We start from the raw sequence: 13,464 nt of genomic DNA, 5'->3' as shown, positions 1-13,464 counted from the left end.
ACAGGAGAAAGCCTAATAACTCCTTGCGTTGGTTCCTCCATTTCATTAGATCCTGGCTGATCTGTAACTAAACTGCCTGTTGCTGCTTTTGCTCTATTTCCTTTGATATTTTCACCTAATAAAAAGCTCGTGATCTTAATCTTAATCTTTAATTAAGCCCAGCATTCCAGTCTTTGGAGGAGGAGAGATCCAGATTTCCACTATCCGTGTATGAAAAAATGCTTCCTGATTTTGCTCCTGATCTGCCTAACTTGAATTTTAAGATTATGCCCAATTCTTCTTCTCTACAAAAGGAAATATTTCCTCTGCATCTACCATATTAAATTCTTTGAATATTTTAAACACTGTGATCAGGTCACTCATTGAAGTTCTAAATTTATGTTTTCCTGATTGTGTTTGAGAGATGAGGCAGAATCTTTAATTCCAGAGTGCAGGTTTGGAAGTTGGTATGCAAGTGACTGTCTCCTCTGATCAGAGGTAGGTCAGCTTTTCTTACACAACTACATATGTCTGCATGAGAAACACAGCGCATCTTGTGATGGGCTAGGCAGGACATTGGTGCTTTGGACCACTTCCACCTTTTGGGAGTCAAAGGTCTTACTGCCATGTTTAAAGGTCAGGTGGACAAGCATTCATTACCTACAAGCAGGATCATCATTTGGTCTCTCAAAGTGAAAGCTGGACTTTCCACCCTTCCCTGGAAAGACTTTCAATCTTAGTCAGACAGACCTGCATCCTTAGCTTGTGACCATTACAGTCCAAGCTCCCCTCACCCATGTACCCTATGCAACTTAGACTACCACCGCCCAATCTCAGTTGTGATGTGGCATAGACAAACAGATTCCAAAGAAATCAGCAGCTACTCACTCCCACTCCACCAAGTACAGTATCTTGCCTGCTGCACACCACTTACATGCAACTGGGAATCTGAAGGTATGTATGGCTTTCTTGTGGACAGCTTAATTGAGAAACTTGATTCTGAAGTGTTAACCTTATAGTGTGCAAACGTGACATGCAAATATATGCAAAAGGACTTCCACGTGTTTTCCATCAGGAAACTTGCCCTGCCTTTAACAATTCAAAAACTTCACTGCTAACATTCATCCTGATGTTGTGAAACTGATTTTTGGTCTCTAGCACAAGTAAGTTCCACTGGCATCCTAGTTTCCTGTTCCCAAAAACAGCAGATATTTCCACCTGTTATTTTTAAAAGCCATGGAGCTCCATTTGTAAAACAACTCAACAAGACTAAATGTAAATGAAGGCCCATAGTTGAAGTGAGTAATGCAAAAGAGATTAGATGTTATCCTTTTATGTTTGGGACCTGACATTTAAACTAGCTCACTTGGCAGACAATAGGCTGAATGGACCGTGTGTCTTAGAACATATGAATTAGAAGCAGAAATAGGCCAGTTGGTGCCTTGAGCCTGCATTGTTATTCAATAAACTTGTGGCTGAACTCCTTGTGTTTCAAATTCCACATTCCGTCTTTTCTCGAAAACCTTCGATTTCCTTCCTTAATAAAAATCTATTTCCCTATAATGTAAAAATACCACAACCTTCCCTGATAACAAGGTGACGTTTCGAGCCTAGACCCTTCTTCAGAAAACAACCTGGTAAATTTCTGAAGAAGGGTCCAGGCCTGAAACGTCAGCCTTCCTGCTCCTCTGACACTGCTTGGCCTGCTGTGTTCATCTAGCTCTACACTTTGTTATCTCAGATTCTCCGGCATCTGCAGTTCCTACTATCTCATGACCTTCCCAACCACTTCTGAGGCATAGAGGTCCAACATGACATAACTCCCTGAGTGAAAATAGAACACCTTGTTTTTGTTCTACAAGAGTGACACCTAATATTGTTACAGTGCCTCTTAGGTCTGGGCTCACCCAAAAGAAGAAACCTCATTTCCACATTTATCTTGTCAAGATCATTCATTTATATGCTTCAATAAACTCGCACCTCACTCTTTCAAACTCCATGCAAACAAGCTTGGTCTAACTTTTCCCCAAAGAATGAACCATTGATTCCAGGAAGTAATCTACAAAACCTTCTCTGAATGCCTCCATCACAATGAGGAGACTGAAACTACGCACAGTATTCATGGTCTCACCAATCCCTTTACAACAGAAGCATAGAACTTTTAATTTTTATGTTCAATTCCTCTCAAAATAAAGATAGCATTCCATTAACCTTCTTATTTCTTTTCTGTGCCTGTATTCTAACCTTTTGTAATTTATGCACTAGAACACTTAGATCCCTCTTCATCTTAGAATTTTACAGTCAATCTCTGTCTAGGTAACAGTACACTTTCTGTCAAAATGAATAATTGAACATTTTCTCACATTGTACTCCATCTGCTAGATTTTTCCCACTCACTCAACCTATCTGTATTGGCCTGGATTCTCATTATATCCTCTTCAGAATATACTGTTCTACCTATCTTTGTGTCATCTGCAATTAGTTACCATGCCCTCACTCCCTTCATCAAAGTACAACATAAATTACAAATGTGTAATAAGTTGAGGCCACAGCACAGACCTCTGCAGGACTGTACTTGTCACATCCTGCCGTTCTGAAACAGGCCCACTTACACATACTTATCATTATTACCTTGTCTTTGGTTGATGGCCCAGGGTTTCCTTTGTGAGTTAATTGTGAGCATTCAAAATAAAGTCCTAACTGGACGTCCAATAGTTTTGTCATTGATTGACTGGCAAAGTCATGTAGACAGGAGTATACTTTAGATGTTGGAGTTCAAACTCATTTTTGGGCAGTGCGAGTGGACTTTCTCTGTTTAACTTGACTTTGGGAGTACTTGAGGCTAGCAGCAGGAGTATTTGAAATGAAAAATTATTCAATCCCTCTAAGTGGAATGCCTTACTTTGTCCAGTGCAATATCCTTTGCTATGTACACGACTAAATGTCCTGCATTAATGCAAACTTCTTGAATATACTGATTTGATCATCTGAGTTTTTCTAGGATGGGAACTCATCTGTGAATATGTTACAACGGACTATGTGAACAATTTATAGGGGAGAAATGTAATGTCAATATTTCATTGTCATCTATTACTGACAAACCAATCAAATTAACAATTCCGAAAAGTGCTAAATAATTGAAATCTTGCTGTCCATGTTCAGGCTTTAAATCAAATCTAATTGAGGGGTTGGGTGTGTTTATAGACAGAATAATAAATATCCATGAGTAAGGTACAGACTGGAATCTAATTGAGAGATTTAGTGGAGTTTATATATAGAATAACTAACATCCAGGTGTGAGAGGCAGAAGGAAACCAACAGAGAATTAGAGAACAGCAGATATCCAGGAGAATGTTACAATCCGCTTCAGTGGTTTATATACATAATGACAGATGTTTAGGAATGACTTACAAGACAGAACCTAATACAGGCTTCCAATATTTATGTATAGAAATAGCAGATATTTGGAAGTGAGTTATGGGCTCGAATTTATCTGAGGATTCCATGAATTTTATATATAGAATATCAAATACTTGTATGGGAGTTACAAGATAGAATCTAATCAAGGGCTACAGAGGCTTTATGTATCCAGAATAACAAATGTAGAAAAGAATAATTACAGGGTGGAATCCTGCACTCAGAAGATTCACAGGTTAATTTATAGAATAACTGACACAATAAAATGATTTATATATCGGAGATTAATCAAACACTTTTGATTGTTAATCAATAAAATCACCAAAACAAGTGACAATCAATCAATCAAATTAGCAGTGTTTGCTGTATTGAATATATTGGGTGACTATCTTGTTCCATAACTGTGTGTTGTCCCTAGTTGACATTTTCATGCAAGTTTGGAGCTAAATATAAACCTTGTCAAAATACCTTCTTGGACTTTAGTCTTGCCTCCTGCCACTATCATTAATTAATTTGAATAATCATCATAATTGAAAAGACACACATGCTCAGAATTTTGAGGGTTTGACTTTCATGATGCACAGTCAAGTGAGAGCCATTCCTCAGCTGTCTGCATGTGATCATTCCAGAAATGCATGACTTCTTTCCAAAGTGCAAAGCAGAAGCATAAATGCTTGGACATAACTAATGCCAATCTCCCTCCCTTTCTGTTGCCAAGTTTCTAGATAGATATAAGCATAGAAATGTTATGAAAATTAAGTGGAAGTGTTGGTGCAAGAGCTTTGCCTTCTACCTGTCTCAGGATTGCATGGTTTACCTGAAAATAGTTGGTTCCAGGCCTTTAGCTGAACCAGCCATTTCATTTCCTCCTTGTGATCAGTGATAGTGGGAACTGCAGATGCTGGAGAATCCAAGATAACAAAGTGTGGAGCTGGATGAACACAGCAGGCCAAGCAGCATCTTAGGAGCACAATGCTCTTTGGCCTACTGTGTTCATCCAACTCCACACTTTGTTATTCCATTTCATTGGATGACTTAAACAGCATTCTCCCTTATTCAGGTTCTGCACTGAACATGCTGAGATCTGGATTTGGACAGAACATTTCCCAGGCCTATGGTAATGCTTGAAACAAACACAGAAATTGCCGGAGAAGCTCAGCAGGTCTGGCAGCATTTGCGAAAAGAAGTCAGAGTTAACATTTTGGGTCCGGTGACCCTTCCTCACAGCTGGAGAGTGGAAGGTTAAGAGGGATGGTGAATGCCCAACAGGAGGTGGAGGTGGGGGAGGGGATGAAGTCAGAGGGAAGGGAAGGGGAGGAATTTCCAGAGGACCATGGGTGTCTCTGAGTTGTTGCTTCTTGTGGACCTTGATGCCTGAAAGGAAAAGAAAAAGATTGTTAGCAAGGCAATGAGCCAGAGGATGAACTGGAACTGCACAGTGATGCAGCCCTGAACCAGTGTGATGCAATGCTGTTGCAGAGAGAGGTCAAGAGTGTGCTTATGACAACATATGGCACTGAGTGTGGATCTCAGGATGCGGCAACAGCAGCTGTCTGTGGAATCTTGAACATCGCAAGGACACCTGTGATCCTGGGAGGATTCAAATCACAATGAATGAAACTTCAGTTGGAATCCATGTGGGGTGAGTCTGAGCTGGAGGCCGTCACTGAGGAATGTGATGTGGCTGTGGAGCTGGATTTTAGCAATTACTAGACAAACACCATGAGTGACGGTGAAATTAAAGTCAGTAGGCAAGGAAAAATACTGGAACGGAAATCCTGTCCGAGACAGAAGTGGAAGAACGTCTTCAAGGGTGGGCATGCTAGAAGAGATGCAGCAATGATGTAAATACTAAATAAAAACCAAAAGAATTGCAGATGCTGTAAATCAGAAACAAACACTGTCAGTTCTGAGAAAGGGTCACTAGACCCAAAATGTTAATTCTGATTTCTCTTTGCAGATGTTGCAAGACCTACTGAGTTTTTCCAGGAATTTCTATGTTTGTTTCTAATTTACAGCATCTGCAGTTATTTTGGTTTTTATTTCAATGGTAATGCTTGGCTTTCTTCTCCTCCTTCCAGATGCAAAGCCCCGCTGGGTGTTGGCATGTTTCAAGCAGGTGGCTGGTCTTTGAAATGACCAGAACCCAGGGACATTCAGGGAATCGGCAGGTCTAGTAGCATCTGTGAAGGGAAATCAGTTAACGTTTTGGGTCCAGTGACCTTTCCTCAGAACTGATGGTAGCTAGGAAAATGTTGGCTTATATGCAGATAATTGGGTGGGGGTAGGTGGTCAGGAGTAAACGATAGGTGGAGATAGACCCCAAAGAGAGAGAACAGTTAGACAGACATAGGTGTAGATAATGATTTGGCCAGCAAGGTGAATAGCTGTTAATGGAGACTGTAAGTGGCAGTGTTTCAGCGAAGCTCAGAGCAAGCTGGAAGAACAACATCTCATTTTCCACTTGGGAACCCCGCAGCCCTCTGGACTCAGAGCTGACTTCAATAATTTTAAGGCCTTAACTCTCCCATGTCCTAGTTCCTTACCCCACACACCAGGCCTTTTTATCGCATTGTCTGCCATTACACACAATCGATTAAAAACCAAAAGATGTTGTAAGTCAAAAACAAAAACAAAGTTGCTGGATAAGCTCAGCAGGTTTGGCAGCATCTGTGAAGGAGAAAACAGAGTTAACGTTTCGGGTCCTGTGACCCTTCCTCAAAAGTCTCACGCTACTATTGTCAGCCACTAACAGTCTCCATTAACAGCAATTTACCCTCCTCATGAGATTGTTATCCATTCCTTTGTCTAACTGTTCTCTCTCTGTGTAATCTATCCTGACCTATCATTTATTGCTTACCCCCCCCTCCCCCCTACCCTATCTTCTGCATATAAACTGACATTTTCCTAGCTACCATCAGTTCTGAGAAAGGGTCTGATTTTCCTTCACAGATGCTGCCAGACCTGCCGAGCTTTTCCAGCAACTTCTGCCCTTGTTTCTGATTTACAGCATTCTTTGGGTTTTTCTATTCAGTGAATATCAGGCAGAGGAGATTAGGGGAACTGTGAGAACTTGCTGAATGGAAAATCTATGATTGGTGTCTTCAGAGAGCTAGCACAAACATAATCAAAAAACACTGGCTTTCTTTCATGCTGTATGATTCCAGGATAGCCTGTTTTTGATGCATTCTTCTTTGTTCAGATTTAATGTAAACCCTAGCTTTGAATGTTGCTATTTTCTTAAAGAGGTAGTGGTGTCATTCCTTGATCATTTTCAATCGGAAATGGTAAATAGTTGAAAAAAATGTTTCAGAACAAGGGAAACTGATATCATATACGGTAAAGGTCCAATATAGTTTGGAACAGAAGGAAAGACTATTTTATCTATTTGGCCTCCAACTTATTGATGAATGTCAATCCAATCTACACCGTCCTCCTCATCATTCAACCCTATCTATCCTTTCCTCTGTATCGATTGCTCAACCCCATCCACTCCCTCCCCAGTACTCAATCTCATCTATCCACTTGTCCCCATTATTCAATCCCATTTACTCTCTCCTCCCCATTACTAAATCCTATTTACCCACCTCCTCCCCATCACTCAACCCCGTCTACCCTGCCTGCCCCATCACTCAGCCCCATTTACCTACCTCCTCCCCATTGCTCAACCCCATCTACCCTTCCTCCCCATCACTAAAACCACTTACCCCCTCCTCCTCAACACACAATTTCATCTAGCCCCTCTTTCCCATCACTTAACCCCAATTACCCCATCTCACAATTTACAACTCCGTCTCCTCAGCCTCTCTCAGCACTTCTTTCGGTATGATCTAATTGATTCCTGCTCCCATTCACACAGTCTGCTTCAATATCTGAGATAACAAGGTGTAGAACTGGATGAACACAGCAGGCCAAGCAGCATCAGAGGAGCAGGAAAGCTGATGTTTCGGGTCTGAAACGTTAGCTTTCCTGCTCCTCTGATGCTGCTTGGCCTGCTGTGTTTACCCAGCTCTATACCTTGTTATCACAGATTTTCCAACATTGGCAGTTCCTTCAATTTCTGGTGGATCTAATACCATAACATGATTCTATTTTGATTGAGAAAGCTTCCCCCACGGTCACCTTTTGCTCCACATTTTTCCTTTTTTCTTCTGTCCCCTTGGATTTGAACCCTTTTTCAGAGGGAGCAATTTTGCAGGGACCCATTTTGTTAGTTCCCTTTAGAATTCCAAAATCTTCCATTAGGTCATCATATAGGTTTATCTCTTTCAAAGAAAATTAAGTCCACTTTAATTCACTGAAGTGCAATTCTCTGATGCCTGGAATCCCATTTAGCTGTCCTTTTAGCTCCTCTAAACGGAATTAGCATATTTTCTTTGGCATGTTGACTAGTCAGTTCTTAACCTGGTGTATATTGTAAATGGACCCTTAAAAATAATTTTGATAAAAACAGCAGCAGTCCCTGAGGACAGAAAGAAGGCTTTGTTGGTGAGGATATGTGTTCTGACTTGCCTTTTCATCATGTTTACATTATCACCTGCCAATGACTCATTTGATTTCCTGTTTATCTGTTTAACTATTTGATCTGTGAACCTTTCTGCCTAAGTAACCTTCCCAGCCCCTGGACCTGCTCAATGCTATGTCTCACCCCATGATACTCTCACAGCTCTGTGTCCTGACCCCTGTATCGCTCTCAGCTATGTCCAATATCTTATACCCCTCCCAGCCCTTTGTCCCACCCTATGTACCTCTTCTGCCCTGTGACCCAAACCTGCATCCTGCCCTGCTCTGAGTCCCATCACCTCTGTCCTTTCCAGCCCTTGACTGGCACCATGTCCTCTCCCTCCATCACCGGCATTTAGCAGCAGCAGCAGCAGTGTGTATCATCTACATGATGCAGTGCAGAAAGGCTCCTTAGACATCTTCCAAACCCACAAGCACTACTGTCTAAAAGAACAGGGATAGCAGATACTTAGGAACACCACTACCAGCAGGTTCCTCTCCAACACAGTCTCAGCCCTTACTCGCAAATACATTGCTTTTCCTTCAGTGTCACTGGGTCAAAACCCCGAAACTCCCTCCCTAACAACATTATAGATCTTCTTACACCAGATGCACTGGACCATAATAATGCATATACCTACAGAAACCCATATGAAAAAGAAAACAGAGGTTGGCAATTTGTCTTTAAAGATTTGCGTACCAGACATCCATAATACACTCACAACACACCAACAGATCTGTACACACTATTCCACACACAATCATACATCAGTAAATAAACTCATGCCACATCAGCACACCCCTGGACACACTGATATATCCATAAGGACATTGAACGTCTACACTGACTCTCTCTGTCTCTCTCTGTCTCTCTGTCTCTCTCTCTCTCTCTCACACACACACACACACACACACACACACACACACACACACACACACACACACACACACACACACAAACACACAGCACCAATACCTGATATACACACACCATTTAATCCATATATACAGATGTTCATATTCAATAACCGCAGAAGAATTCATAAACTCATTAACATACATGCACACCCATAAAGAGATTCACACATTAATTGATAAATGCTTAAATAGACAGATGTTAGTGAATGTACACAAGGGGCACATGTGCACTTACATGCGTGTGCACATGAGACTGCTTTCAAATATTCCAACTCTGTCTCTTTACAAACATAGAGCACTTCAATCAATAAGAAGCTTGTTACAGTTAATCCCCTGCCATACTCAGCAGCAATCAGTCACCTGCAGATGAAACCATCAAGGAGCTGTTTAATAAGCCAGCAGCAGTTATTGTAGAACATCCCCCAATGACAAACCTGTCACTAGGGCAGCAAGCCAAGAGAGATGGAAAAAACAAGTGGTGCTGGTGTGGGAGACGGGAGACAGCAGCAGCAAGTTATAAATGGAAGGCAAGACAGCAGAGAAGGAGTTCTCACACACAAAAAAATCCCTCTATAAAAACATCTGAAGACTACTTACTTTATATTTAATTCTAAGAATTCAGTTAACTAGGAAATGTACCAAGGTTTTAATCCTCATTTCAAATCTGTTTTATTAAATATCCAGTGACTGCAAGATTTTTGTACTAGGAATTCAAAGCCAGGGTGTAAGTCACAAGGGAGTGGTGAAACGGATCTAAATTGCCCACAGTCCCTCTTGACAATGGTAGGGGCAAAATGACCAACTCGGTTTATTGCCCCTAAGAGAGATGGAAGATTAATGGAGGTCACCTGAGAAAGCACTGAGCTTGATTTATGATCCTGAAGTCAAATAGTTCATGAACATTCACTATGCAGTAATGTTTTCACCAATCTATTTTTTAAAATGAGCTGTTAGATTTTGTTTTTGTTTTAATGTATCTCAGGGAGTCAAATGTGCACTTTCTATGGTTTTTTTTCATTTGTTCACAGATTTCAACTGGACGTCAGAGGCTTTTAGTCAAATGCTAAACCTATATGTATATGACCTGTTCCTACTGTAAAGGGGTCAGAGACTGTGTTTAAAGTTCAATATCAGCGGCAGAAAGAATTTAAAATATATCCTGTTACAGGCAAATGATTTTTAATTCTTTCTTAGGGTATGGATGGTTATTATTGTCCATCCTGTAGTTGGTCCTTGAGGAGGTGATGATCAGCTTCCTTCTTGAGTTACTGTAATCCATATGGTTATGGCCCTTCTGGCATGCTGTTAAGCTGGCAGTTCAAGGATTTTGATCTGGTGATACTGAAGCAATAAAAATGTCGAAACTTAAGGTTTAGGAATAGGAGGAGGCCACTTAGCCCCTCGAGCCTGTTCCACCATTTAGTGAGACCATGGCTGATTTACAACCCAACCCCACATCCCTGTCTTTCCCTGATATCATATTGCTAAATACATAACAATCAAATTCAGCTAAAATTTGCAATTGATCTTTTATTAACTGCCATTGGTGGAAGAAAGTTCTCTGCAAAAATGTTCTCCCTTAAGTCTGCTGCCTAGAATTACTCAGAATATTTCAGGTGTGATCTAAACAGGGGCTTTGTATAAATAAAGTTTGATTTCTACCAGCATATTCTATTCCTCCAGAGATAAAGGTAAGCATTCCATTCTATGTTTTTGATTATTTTCCATGCCTGTTCACGACACTTTAATGATCCATGTAACATGGGTTTTTGGCTGTTCACCTTTTATAACTAAGTTTCCTTTTGAAAGTACCTATTCAATTCTTTTTAAGCCCAAAGTCAATGTCCGCACATTTCCCACATTGAAACCCATTTGTCGCAGTATTATCCATGCAATTAATCTATATCGATATCTCTTTGCAATTTTATGGCTGCCTTCACTTTGCTTTACGATGCCGTCTACCTTTGCGTCATCAGTATGTTTGGATGTCTCTTTTATTTCATTATCTAAGCTGTTGATAAATTTGTTGAATAATTGAGGCCCCAACACAGCTCCTTTACGAGGCATCCCTAGTGATATGCCGCTAATTCTAATACTAAGTCAGGGCCTATGTCCAAGTCAGGTATCACTGCAAGGGAATGTGGAGACAATTGGTGTCCCTATGCACATTCCGCCCTTGCTCTTCTAGGTCTTAACATGTGAGACTCAGATTTGGGAGATCCTGCCAAAGAAGTCTTGGCCACTAGCTGTCACAACTGCAGTAATTTGCCTTAAAATGTTTTTTAAGAAGTTGTTTTCCTAAACCATAATTTTCTTCCAGTTTTGGCCTTGATTTAAAAAATGGGAATTTGCTGAGTTGTTTTTTCCATCTGCAAGTTCCTTTTTACTTTTCAAGAAATCCACAAGGTTAGATTGACATGATCTCCACTTCATGAACCCTGATCGTGCCAAGGCTTGATCCTTATGTGATTAGCATGGTTGGTCTGGTATTTACCACATTAAGACCAACTATTTTAATTTTGGGCACACCGGGGCCTGAAATATCAGTGATTGGCATTTTGAGGGTTGTCATTCAGAGAATATCACTGATCACTGATATTTTTGTGACCAACATGTTGAAGTCCAACACTTTGATGTAAGCCTTAATTTATGTGCTATTCCTGTGCTCTCATTGAGCAGGCTTGGGGAAATGTTAAAAATTATGGTTGACAGCTCATCAGTACAAGACCAAATTAAGAGAATTAGAACAGAGCACAGCAGAAACTTGTTTACATTGGGAGTTGGGGAATTCTCTTCTAGTTTACTGGTTGGCGCAACAGCTATGTTAACATTTGGGATTGGATAGGATAGCTGAATTACGATCACAAGTTGAAGGGACAGAATCATAGTATTAAAGGATTGTAAGCACAGATGAAGGCCATTGTCCTTCCACATCTGTAACAGCTCTTTAACAAAGCCAATCAAAATGACGCATTCCTTGTCATTTCTACAATCATTCTACAATTCTCAGACATGTCACACACTCATGAATTGGTCAAAGATGGTGACATTTCTCAGCCAAAGTCAGGCCCACTCACCATCTCACAAGAGCACTGTGAAATCTTGCTCTTATCCTGCTGCTGACATTTGTTTGAGCCAGGTTGGCTGATTTGTGACATCAGAGAACAGCTCAGCTTCACCAAAGACCTACCTTCCTTATAAGGTCAGAATTGGGGAACTTCACAGACGATTGCACAATATATAGCACCATTCACCACTCCTCAGATACTGAGGCAGTTCATGTCCAAAAGCAGCAAGACCTCAACAACACCATGTAACATTTGTGTGACACATCAGTCAGGCAATGACCATCTCCAATATGAGGGAATTTAATCATCAGGTATTGTCACTCAATAGCATTACCATTATTGAATTCCCTAGTATTGAAATCCTGGGAATTACCATTGACAATAAACTGACCTGAACTAGCAGTAAAGAATTCCACAGACTTGTACCTCTGGGTAAAGAAATTTCTCCTCATCTATGTCTTAAATGGATAATCCTTACTCTGAGGCAAAACTCTCTTGTCCTAGATTCTCCCATAACGGGAGCAACCATTCCTTATCTGCTCCATCAAGACCCCTAAGAATTTTATGTTTCAGTAAGGTTTCCACTTTTTCTTCTAAACTCTAATGAGTATGGCCAAACTACTCAAACTCTCCTCATGGGAAAATCCCTCCATACCCAGAATCAACCTAATGAATCATCTCTGAACTACCACCAATACCTGTATAGCAAGCATTAGATAAATGGACCAAAACTGTTTACAGTTTTCCATTTGTGATCTAACTACAGCCTTGTGCACTTCAGCAAGATTTTCCTACTTTAATTGAAGCAAAATAGCCTAGATGCTGAGAACCTGAAACTAACACAGACAATATGGATAAACTCAGCAAATCTGGTAGGATTCATGGAGAGAAACAGAGTTAACAAATTCATGCCTAACATGACTCTTCAAGATTCTGCCAGACCTGTCAAGTTTCTCCAACATTCTGTGTTTGCTTCTTACCTTTATACTTCATTCCCTTTGAAATAAAGGCCTACATTCCAATTGCCTTCTTTATTACCTGTTTTTTCTGGTTTATGCACATAACCCCAGATGCCTCTGTGCTGCAGCTCTCTGCAAGTCTCTCTCCATTAAAGTAATATTGAGGATGTAGCCTTGGTGATGCATTCTGTGAAGGATTTGTGTGTTCTGAGGTGAAAGGAGAGATGTCTTACAGGGCTGGGTTCTTCAATAGCAAGACCATGCGGGTCATGTCTGAGGCCATTAGTACCTTAAGAAGGCAAAAGAGAGAAAGTGTCAGGAACAAAGAGTAGAAATTCAGACATGTTAACAGTACATTCATGTTGATGGTAATGGGAGGGTGGTTCAGCACTGGATACTTAGTTGCCAGGGCATTGATATTTTGACATCGCCACAGGATCAATCTCAGTCTTCATCAGCCAGGGCCAAGATCCTCTCCTTGAAACAGATGAAGAGCCGAAACACAAGTCACTTCGCTCCCCTTTGAAGCTCAGTGGTACCTTTCATGGTAATGTTGCCCCCAGGCCACTTTAAACTCAGGGACAGGGCTTCATCCCTTGCATCACAGCAGGATGCAATTC

Source organism: Stegostoma tigrinum, chromosome 25 (genome assembly GCF_030684315.1).
Source record: "Stegostoma tigrinum isolate sSteTig4 chromosome 25, sSteTig4.hap1, whole genome shotgun sequence".
In the NCBI taxonomy this organism is placed as follows: Eukaryota; Metazoa; Chordata; class Chondrichthyes; order Orectolobiformes; family Stegostomatidae; genus Stegostoma; species Stegostoma tigrinum.
Note: the sequence above shows the minus strand (reverse complement) of the source record.